At 37.3% G+C, this 12666-nt stretch overlaps 1 non-coding gene across 1 annotated transcript; it reads right to left on the bottom strand.

The window, feature by feature from the left end:
• Positions 1 to 5828: 5828 nt before the first annotated feature.
• On the bottom strand, positions 5829 to 5935 carry LOC149124619 (U6 spliceosomal RNA). Its single transcript, XR_016213800.1, has one exon. It is a non-coding gene; the product is annotated as a U6 spliceosomal RNA (small nuclear RNA).
• Positions 5936 to 12666: the final 6731 nt, after the last annotated feature.

Genomic DNA, 12666 nt, shown 5'->3' with positions numbered 1-12666 from the left:
AGACCAGCCCTAGCCCAGTTGTGAGCATTTGGGGAGTGAACCAGTAGTTAATAGATTCATATTCTGTCTCTTTCACTGTGTCTTTTTTTTGCCTTTGAAATAAAGAGAAATAAATAAAAATCAAAAGAGAAAGAAGCATCCTGTTGCAATCCAACATTACAAGTTTGTGAAGGCAAATGATAAAGCAGAAGGTGAGACTGAAACTATTTTGTTAGTGAAGAAGCAGCAAAATAGAAACAGAGCATGGAGTCCAAATAAGAAAACATTTTCTATTACCACCAGCACTTCACAAGAGTTTTAATGTCTTTATATCATCACCAAGACTTGATATTTTCTCCCTTTTGTTTATTTTAGTCATCTTAATGTATTTAAAGTGATATCTGTTACCCTTGATGATTTGTGATGCCAAACATGTGTTCTAGTGCTTTTTGGCCATTTTTGTACTTTCTTGGGAAAAATGTCGATTGAAATAATTTTTTTTAGATTTATTTATTTTATTTGAATGGAAAAGTTACAAAGAGAGGGAGAGACAGAGAGAGATCTTTCATCTGCAGGTTCATCCCAAATGACTACAATAGCCAGGACTGGGCCAGGCCAAAGTCAGGAGCCAGGAGCTTCTTCCAGGGCTCCCCCTGTGTGCCGTCCTCCACTGCTTTCCCAGGCACAATAGCAGGGAGCTGGATCGGAAATGGAGCAGCCAGGAAATGAAGTTTCTTTTGTTTGAAAGAACCAAGGTCCATCTATACAAGTTCAGTAACATTTACAAAGGGATTTAGTGACTGCTTACAGAAATGAAGCCAGTAACAATCGCACATGAACTTCAGTTAGACACTGGGAAGCATTTAGAACCAACATAGTTTCCCGTTCTGCCTTTTGCTTGTTTGGGGACTCACAAGATCTCCTCTCTTTTTCTAAGTTTATTTCATTTTATTTTTCTTTCTTTTTTCCCATTAGGATCCCCTGCTTTTCCTCAGCATGCGTATGGCCAATGTGATAGCCCTGCTTAGACTTTACATAATCTTCATTAAATGCATATATCAACCATGAACTAAAAATAGTGTACTAAGTGCCTTGTGGTTTTTAAGTCACTTAATCTTTAACAATACAAATGGTGACAGGGAAGTAGCCCTACCAGCAGGCCTGTGACCTATGTTCTCCCTTCAGTGATGAAGCCTAGTAAAGAAAAGGCTAATCCAGTCAAATTTCCTTGCAAACATGTTAGTAACTAGACTTTCTGATACGTGCACTAATGCTATAATGCTATTTATTTGCAAGAAGGTAAGTCTTTATCTGTGAAATGCCTTCAGTAGGACTATTTGGTCAGTTAGGTTGATTTTTGTAAATGAATCAGAAATATAAGGATTTATTGGGCTTTCTATATATGCTATCTAATTAATAAGGCATAAAGGGGAGATGTTTTAGGGCCCAGCACTGTGGCATAGCAGGTAAAGCCACTACCTGCAGTGCTGACATCCCTTATGGGCACCTGTTGGAGTCCCAGCCATTCCGCTTCTGATCCAGCTCTCTGCTATGACCTGGGAGAGCAGTCGAAGATGGCCCAAGTCACTGGGATCCTTGCATCTGTGAACGAGACCCAGAAGAAGCTCCTGGCTCCTGGCTTCAGATATGCTCAGCTCCTGCCATTCTGGCCATTGGAGCAGTGAACCAGTGCATGGAAGACATCTCTGTCTCTCTCTTTCTCTTCCTCTCTCTCTCTTTGCCTCTCTGAAACACCGCCTTTCAAATAAATAAAGAAAGCTTTTTTTAAAAGTAGATGTTTTATAACAGAAAGTCTTCTGTTTAAGCCTTGACTTTCAGCAAATTTTGTGTTAACACCCTACATGTTAAATCTGAATTAGAGGCCTGTAACATGGAAGACATACAATGTGGAGAGAGATATTTGGGATTCTGCATTGACAGTCTGACTTCGAATTGTTAGTAAAATTGTTCTGGTCAGGATTTATCATTTAGAGTGAGTATGTTTTGAATATCAAAATCTTCAAGTTAACACAGCGGATATTACATTTACTTCTAGTTTAAGGAACAGAAAACTAAGTATCTGGCTAGCTATCTCATCACAAGGTAGTGCTTGAGGCAATGGTTGGCCTCCTTGAAATCTGAAAATCTAGCCTATATTTTTGCCACTATGCACATTGCCCTTATTTGTTCCTGTGACTTTTGGCCTAATATCCTGCCAGAGAGGGAGTTGAAGGTTTAGCTGGCAGGGCAATGACTTGTCTTTGTGGCTTTTTCATCTGGCAAGATCTGTTAGTGCAAAGATAATAATTACTCATTCCATCATCTGAGGATGATATGGGAACCATCCTGAGAATGTTTTTAAAGGCTGCTAGAATGTTCAGTGGCAGCTCCCCTCCAGTTTCAGTGTCACTGTTAAAATTTATCCAAAAGCAACTTCACTGGGGGTTTTCTTAAGGGGTGAAGGCCTTTTACAGACGCTAAACCCTTCCCCACATGTGGTAGAATGTGCTCTTCTGTATTACTCCTCAATAAAGCATGTTCTCTGCTCAAAAAAAAAAAAATAAATAAAAAAATAAAGGCTGCTAGATATGGGTGTGTTAGACTGGTGATTTCATAGACGACCTTTGATTCTACAGATGGTACTTCTAAGGAAATATTTCTTCTGCTATTTACTCACAAATGTCAACAGCAACAAAACATTTCACCTTAGTCTTGGTTCAAGTTCCAGAACATTTGTTGAGAATGTATTGTGTTAGAAATCCTTGGTTCTATGTTGCCGGCACCTTGGCTCACTTGGTTAATCCTCCAACTGCGGCGCCGGCATTCCATATGGGCACCGGGTTCTAGTCCCGGCTGCTCCTCTTCCAGTCCAGCTCTCTACTGTGGCCCAGGAAGGCAGTGGAGGATGGCCCAAGTGCTTGAGCCCCTGCACCCACATGGGAGACCAGGAGGAAGCACCTGGCTCCTGGCTTCCGGTCGGCGCAGCGCCAGCCGAGGCAGCCATTTGGGGAGTGAATCAAAGGAAGGAAAACCTTTCTCTCTGTCTCTCTCTCTCACTGTCTAACTCTATCTGTCAAATAAATTTCAAAAAAAATAAAAAAAAGAAATACTTGATTCTGGGGCTGGCATTATGGCATAGCGGGTAGAGCTACCTACTGTGACTCCAATATCTCATGTGGGTGCCGGTTCAAGTCCTGACTGCTCCACTTCCAATCCAGCTCCCTGCTAATGGCCTGGGAAAAGCAGCAGAAGATGGCCTAAGTGCTTGGGCTTCTGAAGAAGAACTGGAAGAAAACTCTTGGCTCCTGGCTTTGGCCTGGTGTAGCCCTGATTGTTACAGCCACCTGAGGAGTGAACCCGAGAATGGAAAATCCTCTCTCTCTCTGTCTCTCTCTCTCTCCATATCTCTTTGTAACTCTGACTTTCAAATAAATAAATACATTCTAAATATATATGTGTGTGTGTGTGTGTGTCTGTGTGTGTATCTTTTGTCCCTAAAGAACAACCAAGCTCTAAATCTTTGACTTTTAAAATTATCTCATGTCATCAAGGATGTTTAGTACAATAAATCCATGATCAAGAAATGTAATTAATACATACCAGATACATGTACATTTCTGTACATAAACATTTATATGAGGAACAAATTTCAGCATACCAAGTTATTGGAAGTCTTTGAGTAGTTCTTTTTGTATATTGAATTCCCAAGTAAATTCACTACATCTAAGTCTAATTAACACATAGTTATTAATAAAAGTGAGAAGTTAAAAGTAATCTGAATTGGCCCATCCATAAAGTGAGTTGTAATAAAATGAAAAAACATCTAATTTCAGACTCAGTCTCAAATTAAGACACTTTTTTTTATTAAGCTTCCTGTTACAGAAGCAATTACAATTGGCACTACTGTGAATCTTTTCTTCTTCTTATAGATTTCATTAACAGATTGGAGTAGACTTTTTTTTTTTTTTTTTTTTTTTTTTTTTTTTTTTTTACGGAAGGGAGATTGTTAGAGTGTTTATTGCTTTGTGCATCTTTGTGAATTTGTTTACCTTGGCTTTCCATTATTTGCACATGTATTTTTAGTATACATAAAAATAAAACTTCTTTTGTAAAGATTAGACCTCATTTCCAAACATTGATTTCTCCTTTATAATTCTATTAAGTACCACTCATCCAAGATGTCTTTATTTGATAATATTCTTGATTTTTAGACAACTGTAATCCAGCTGTCTCTGAAACTCTAAGAAAAATCTCTCTCCCTTTTTTGTAGCAGATGTCCTATGGAGAAGGAAAGTTGCATAACTGAAAAACAGACAGACTTGTATTCAAAGCTTGAATTTTCTGTTTCTTTTTCAGTAAAATAAAATAAGAGAAATAACACTAAATGTGGACCAGCATGTATAGAAGCGCCTGGAAAGGTGCTCAATTAAACTTAAGTTCATTCTTTACCATTGTGTCTCTGCCTGCTCTACCTTATTCCAATAAAATGAGCAAAGTCTGTTTTTTATTGTATTGTAAAAACAATAAAAAATTAGACATTTATGTTCTCATTCCAAGACATATAAACATCTTCCATTCCCTCACCATTTGTACTCCCATAAAACTTTGAACCACATTAAATTTTCTGGCATGCTATTTTTAATTCCCCTGACTAAGTAAATGTTTATTTTATTCCTTTTTATTTCCCATATTTGAATTTTTTAGAAAAAATATTCCCTATTCTTAGGATCCCAGTAAATATACATTACCAGTTATGATGGAAGAATCATTATAAGGTACTCATTACATGGTAAACTAGGGTTAATTGGAATGAGGCCCCCTCACAACCTTTTTCTTCCAAAGACCTCTATTCAGTTCTCATGGTCCCCATTCCTAACAAGTGGGCAATTCTATCTACCAATGTGAGTGCTTTCTTTGACAGGAGACTACAGTTGGATTAGTCCATGGATTTAGTTATAGTTCATGAAACGAGAGTGGGAAAGATAAGTGTCACTGTGAATGCCAAAGTGACACTTGAAAAATGCCCTCCTTGATTGTTCTCAGGAAGGATATGTGTTAGATGGAGAAATCGTAAGCTATAAGTAGTATAGATTTTTAGATCCCTCTGTGGAGCATGGCTGCCAGACAGCTCTGCATGAGGAAGAAATAAACTCTTATTTGGTTAACTCTGGAGAGCTTGGGGGTCATTTGGTATCATAACAGCATGTGATCGCTGCTAAAGCTCCAGATGGAGAAATTCATTTACTTGTGAAGGTCATTAATTCATTCGGTCTTAATGGCTGCACTAAATAAAGAGTTCAACAAATAAAAAGTAAAAAGTATGTAAAACCTATAAAGTTATAAACTTCTGAGCATAGAAAATATGTACTATTTGACATATATTCTGAATGCCTGGCCAGTTCTCACCAAGTGCAAAATTACTAAGTCAGCATGTGATCAATAAATATGTATATAAAACAAAGACTCTTTTCTTTAGAGCCTTTTAGTTAAATTGTGACATCAGAATTAACTCTGTGATCTCTCTGGAGTGTAATTAGAGACTGAACGTGGTAGGTTTGATTTTAAGGGAAGCGATTTTTTTAATAAAAAATGGCTATGTGCTGGAACAATGAGGAAAAATATAATGAGGACATTAAGTTAAGCAGGAGTCTTTAAATCTGTTTTAAAAACATAAATGTAAATGTTTGAAATGAACTATTGCAGTCAGTATTTTCTTTATTTAAGTATTGATTTTAAGCTTTTTCATGTTGCTGCTTCCTTGCATTTAAAAGTACATTCTGCACATAATGACAGGGTCATCATACAACTATTATAAAATATTGCGTGTGGAACTTCTTTTTTTTTTTTTTTTAAATATGGAACGCTTCACGAATTTGCGTGTCATCCTTGCGCAGGGGCCATGCTAATCTTCTCTGTATCGTTCCAATTTTAGTATATGTGCTGCCAAAGCGAGCACAGCGTGTGGAACTTCTCATGAGGTTAAAAGGAAAGACTAAATTAATGCAGGCTAACTAAATATGATTTCTAGTGTTCAATTTTGGACAATCTAATTAATTAACTGCTATCTCTAAGTAATAATAATAATACGAGGGAATAACCATACCTAATGATCTTTTTTTCCTATATGAAAAATTCTGTTTCATTGTTAAATGAACAAAAGCCATGAACAATCATTATCCAAAAACTAGTAAATGAGGAAACAGCTCAGTCTATACATTTCATTAAGAGAAAAATAGATATTTCCATGAAGGAACTATCAATATCAGTTAAAATTGAGCCCAAATGTGATAGCGCCATAGACTTTTAGAATTTTGGGATAGCATTTTATAATTTTGTCATATGGTAAGCTTTTAGAAGTTGGTTGGATTATGAATTTATTGAAGTGTATCCTGGAATTTTAGTTTGCTGTATTGTGAGCTTTAGACTTCTAATATATCACCGAGTTTTAGAAGTTCACTGTGTTAGGGAATTAGAGAATGTGTAATTTCTTCGAGTTAGTCGAATTTGGGCAGTGGGAAAATCATCAACTATCATATAGTCCAAAACCTTCATTTTGGAGATCAGGATTCTGTGGCCCCAAATGGCTGGTTGGTTTTCTCAGTAACCAATTGGTAGTTGAAAAATATTAAAATTTGTCAGTTCATTTTTTTCTCCTCAAATGTAAGAATCTATATTATTTGTGTAAAGCCAAAATAGTATTTTATATTTCTGTGCTATTAAGGATTTAATTCATTTTTAAGATTTATATTCCTTTTAATGTCAGAAAAAATGAAATCTCAATGACTTCTGCCTTTTTTATTAATTTGATTTTTTCTGAGGTCTCATAATTATTAGCCATCAGCACATGCATGATTCAGTAATGTAAACAATTGTTTCTTTAGTGTACTACCTATATCTAGAATGTATATTAGTTTAAAGTATAAAACCATCTCATGAAGAGGAAAGAAAACAATTTAAGGGGAAAGCACATAAGATGTTATCAAGAAATTAACATTAATTATTTGTCATTTTATAATTAAAGCTAAAGTTTGAATTTCCTGGCAGCCAAGAATAAAGAAAAAATTGAATAATAGATTCCCCTTTTCTAATTAAAATATATACTTAAATAATATTTAAAATAAGTTATATTGAATAAATATACATATCTTTGTCATAAGTGAAAAGCTTTTCATGGCATTTAATTCTATAAAAATACAGAAGTTCTTGGTAAAACAATAAGCAGTGTGTTTACAAACAGTGCAGCCAAAAAACAAAACATGCAATTATCAAATATAAGCTTCCTCTCATGAAAAAGAGAATATAATTTTGGATCATAAATCTATGAATGTCTTCCTCCTCTTCCTACACAAGTGCACTGAGTTCTCATGATCTAACTGGATGCAATAATGCAAATCAAAAGATACAAATGTGGAGTATTTTATATATTCCATGAGTGGGATAAATTGGTTTTAGGCTGTAATCACATCATAGTCAGTTTCTGTGATGAACCCCACACATACCTGTGAGCTATGTTATTGATTTCTGAGAGCTTCACGTGTTTCACACAGCTCTGAAAGCCACAAAGCCGTTACATGGAAATTGTAGCCCAACTGCGGACTCATTGCCCTGGTAGGGTTGAAGACCACCAGACTAGCTTTGACTCAGTCTAAGATTTTCCTCCCAGAGGAACATCGATTCTTCTCAAGCACCTGGGAAAATGTGTAATCAAATTTCAGAGTTCTGAGTTAAACAGCATAAAATATTCTTGCCCAGAAGCATTTAGGGCATTTGTTATGAAGTAACAGCTTTGACATAAAAGAATATCAAAGGGGACACTCACTGCAAGTTGTCTTGATTGCATTCTGAAATAGTCCTGGGTAAGTTATCTGAAATATGTGTTTTATACAACTTTCAGAACCTACCTTTAGATAACAGTTAATGAAAACTTCCCATTGTATTGTTGGAAATCTCAATTACATTCAAAACTGTGGTTTTAAAGTAGTTGTTGCTGAATTACTCTAACAATAATTGATTAAAATGTTTTTAAATATGTTTTTACTTAGGAAAACCAGAGTCAACATTTTTTTTTTTTTTTGACAGGCAGAGTGGACAGTGAGAGAGAGAGACAGAGAGAAAGGTCTTCCTTTGCCGTTGGTTCACCCTCCAATGGCCGCCACGGCCGGCGCGCTGCGACCGGCGCACCGCGCTGATCCGATGGCAGGAGCCAGGAGCCAGGTGCTTTTCCTGGTCTCCCTTGGGGTGCAGGGCCCAAGTACTTGGGCCATCCTCCACTGCACTCCCTGGCCACAGCAGAGGGCTGGCCTGGAAGAGGGGCAACCGGGACAGAATCCGGCGCCCCGACCGGGACTAGAACCCGGTGTGCCGGCGCCGCTAGGCGGAGGATTAGCCTAGTGAGCCGCGGCGCCGGCCCTAGAGTCAACATATTTTTTAAAATGTGCTTTTGATTTCTGTCACAGACTGCCACTATTAATTACTGCATAATTTATATTAATAAATTTCTATATTACTTTGAAGTACTTTTACATATAGTATCTTAACAAATTCCAGTAAGTTCCTGTGAATAATATTTGCATTTTATAAGTAAAACTTCAGGTTGCTAATGCTCAGAGTGGTTAAATGTCATGCCTTGTTTATTAGTTGAGATTAGGATTGGCAGAAAGTCAACTCCAAAACAGTTTAACTTAAATAAGATGGAATTTCTTTCTTTCTTAAGTCCTGTTATTTATTTTGATTTCAAGGCTGTTATACTGTTATACCAGTCAGAGGTCCACGCTCCTTCTATGTCACTTCTCTGCTGTGTAAGCTATCATTTTTACAATCACCTCTGGGTTAAATAGGGCCACTGCAGATTTAGCAATTATGATCATATTTTAAATTGAAAAAAGAACAGCTTTCCAAGTCATGCTCTGATAGGATCATGTATTGATGTAGACGTATCTAGCTGGAAAAGGGTCTGAGGAATCTTTTTGTTCCGGGCAGACATGCATGTAGCAAATGGAGGATTCCATTGGAGACATGTAGCAATGGAGGATTCCATTGCTATGAAGAGAGGAGTGAGTCCATCTAGTGGACTGACTTCTGGCCTCTGCTACACCTTGTGTTCCACGCTAGTAAAGGATGAAATGCAGGCAAGAGCCCAGGCTTTCTAGCTTCTTGTTTTATGCTGTGGTTGCAGTATGCTGCCATATAAGTAAAAGATATGAGTTGGGACATAAATTTGCTTTTCACCACTTAGAGTTGTGATAGTAGCTACCATGAGACTGCTCTTGCTTGCTTTCATTTTGTCAGAATTGTTTGGCTATAACCTTGAAGAAACACCATTAACAGTTCTGCTATCATAAATGATTGCTCTGTGCAAAGGTTTTCTTTATGCAGCTAAATTCCAAAAATGATTTTCCTGAGTGCTATGAGAAACTTTACAGTGTTAATGGTTTTCTTGTTAAGAAAGTGCTGAATAATCCACACATGAATGAGAAATGTGTGTGTCTTCTTCCATCTGATGCAAGATTTTAGATCAGGAGAGTCAACTGTTTTCAAAAAAGAGATGAACATTGTTTGGAGGAACTACCAAAAGCACCTAAGTCTACAAATCTAAAGCAAGGTTTTACATCTTCCAGTTGGTGTGGCCTTCCTTTAAGACTAACGTTAGAAATTATGAATAATAAGAGCCGGCACTGCAGCTCACTAGGCTAATCCTCTGCCTTGCGGCGCTGGCCACCGGGTTCTAGTCCCGGTTGGGGCGCCAGATTCTGTCCCGGTTGCCCCTCTTCCAGGCCAGCTCTCTGCTGTGGCCCGGGAGTGCAGTGGAGGATGGCTCAAGTGCTTGGGCCCTGCACCCCATGGGAGACCAGGAGAAGCACCTGGCTCCTGCCTTCGGATCAGCGCAGTGCGCCGGCCGCAGTGCGCCAGCCGTGGCGGCCATTGGAGGGTGAACCAACGGTAAAGGAAGACCTTTCTCTCTCTCTCTCTCACTGTCTACTCTGCCTGTCAAAAAAAAAAAAAAAAAAAAAAAGAAAGAAAGAAAGAAAGAAAGAAAGAAAGAAAGAAAGAAAGAAAGAAATTATGAATAATAGGGCCAAAACTGAGGTCATAACTCAGACTTAAAACTGTCACTTTTCTCTAAGGGAGATATGACTTCCTGAGCAGCTTTACATTAAGGGAAATAAGGTATTAATGTTAAGATTATGTAAAAGTCTCTTCAGAGATTGGATGAAAATAAAAGTAATTTTGGAAAGAATGTCGGTACTTTCATATAGAAATGCTCTACATTTTGAATGATGCTTTTAGACCTAGATGTCACAAATAACAAGAAGCTGTGGGGAAAAAAAATTGAAGGAAATACGAAGTTTCATGAATAGAAAGAATGCATTACCAGTATATAGATGTTTGAAAAGGTTAAAAAGGGGGAAGAAATGCATGGCAAAGTTTTGTCTTCTTGTAGACTATCTAGCATGCAGAGTGTAGTGTGTTAAAACAGTGTATGACATTGCTGTATCAAAGTTGTAAAATTAAGCATTATTTATTGAAAACTATGTATTTTTTTTGTAAAAACCTGATCACATAGAGAATACCAGTGGGTTGTGCTTGTGCTTCAGTTGAACCAGCTCCTTGACCACCCTCCTTGGTATGCAGTGTTAATGCTCAGGGTTGAAAATCGTTCACTCCAATGTCTCTTTTGCAAGAGTTTTTCACAGAGGAATACATTTGTTCAAAAGACTCAATAAAATTGTGTGATCAATCTCCAAAAAAAAAAAAAAGTCCAAATGCTTGTATCTGAAGACGTACAAGAGAAAAATAAATTATTTCCTTTGGTTCAATGAGTTATAAGTGCAATTAATGTGAAAGTGGAATGTAGATCCTGAAGTTCAGACTTTATGAGGACAGCAGTGATCTGCATGCTGTAGGGTACAGCAGATTCACCAGGACAACTTGTGTGACAGCCACCTCCAGAGTTTCTGACTTGGCAGATCTGGGGTGAGATTTGAAATCTGCATTTTGTACAAGTTTCCAGATGTTATTGATGATACTGATCTGGGACTGCACTTTATCATTACTGTAACACATGATAGTTATTTAAGTGAAAAGTTTCTTCCCACTGAAACTGTGCTGTGATTGTTTACCATCTGGTGGAGAAATATGGTGTTTATAGCACTCCTACCTCTCTGGCATGACACCAGATTACATGCCTGAAAAGACAAAGACTGCACAAGGTATCCAGATGTTTAATCTATAATTGCACATAAAGCTGAACTTCCAGAAATTTCAAACTTTCAGAGAAATTAAATATTTGAATATTAACTTATTTTTATAGTCTAATAACGGGATTTAATATAGATACGATCTTTTTTTAAAATATTTATTTATTTATTTGAAAGTCAGAGTTACAGAGAGAAGGAGAAGCAGAGAGAGGGAGAGGTCTTCTATTTGCTGGTTCACTCCCCAGATGGCCACAACAGCCATCCAAAACCAATCCAAAGCCAGGAGCCAGGAGCTTCTTCCGGGTCTCCCATGCAGATACAGGGGCCCAAGGACTTGGGCCATCTTCTACTGATTTCTCAGACCATAGGAGAGAGCTGGATCAGAAGTGGAGCAGCTGGGACTCGAACTAGTGCCCATAAGGAATGCCTGCACTGCAGGAGGCGGCTTTACCCACTACACCACAGCCCTGGCCCTGATCCGATCTTGTCTTCATATTGTAATTGTCAGATTAAGATGTCATCTGTACCTGGGACCTATGTGCTGCTGTTTTTTTCTGGCATACAACAGCTATGCTACATGGACCCATGCTCACTTCTTGTTCTTGTTGGAACCATCTACTAGTTATCTCGTCATCTTTTTATTTGTTTGAATTTTCTCAGCATGAAATTCATGAGGAAACATAATAAATTCTGCCTATATTGGTTGCAACATGGTTCCAACTCTTAAAAAAAAAGGAAAAGAAAGACATCATGAACATACACAAAAACTAGTAGACAGTTACACTATTGGGATAGAGCCACAGCAATACAGTATGTCTGATTCACTTTGATAAACTTCAACAGTCATATTTTAGGTAATATTTTTATTACTCAATTCATTTTAAGAAAGCTTAGTAAAAATACAATAGAAAAAATGTTCTAAATGAATATCTGTGTGTAGTTAAATTAATCCTATACACTTCTATCTAGTGTCTTACCTGAGCAAAAATAAAGGAAGAAAGAAAATACAAACATTCTAGGCTTGGTGAATGATATGTATTTTTTCCAAGTAGCATTGGAAACAAACCGAATTTTGGTGTAAGAAATGAATTTTTTTTCAGTCCACTCTGTTGTTTTTGAAATTTGAGCTATAACTTATTTAAAATGAAATCCAAATTAAATACACACACACACACACACACACACACACACACACATGGAGATGTATGGTGGGAGAGAGATTGGGAGGAGAGAGAGAGAAGGAGAAAGGGAGAAGTGCATGTGTGTGTGTGTGTGTGTGTGTGTGTGTGTGTGATAGAGAGAGAGAGAGAGATCTACATGTTATATCTTTTCATATTGGTATACTTTTTGCATTAGACATTTTGGACCAAATAAGTTAATTTTAAAGACTGATTTAGAAGGCTGAAAGACAAATAATTTCTTAGGTAGTTCTGCAAATGGATGGGAACTATTAGTCTTAAAAGCATCTTTGTGATAAAAGCATCATGCT

This window comes from Oryctolagus cuniculus, chromosome 9, assembly GCF_051225735.1.
Source record: "Oryctolagus cuniculus isolate XC-2025 breed Fujian yellow rabbit chromosome 9, ASM5122573v1, whole genome shotgun sequence".
NCBI lineage: Eukaryota > Metazoa > Chordata > Mammalia > Lagomorpha > Leporidae > Oryctolagus > Oryctolagus cuniculus.
This window is presented reverse-complemented; position numbering and strand designations above follow the sequence as displayed.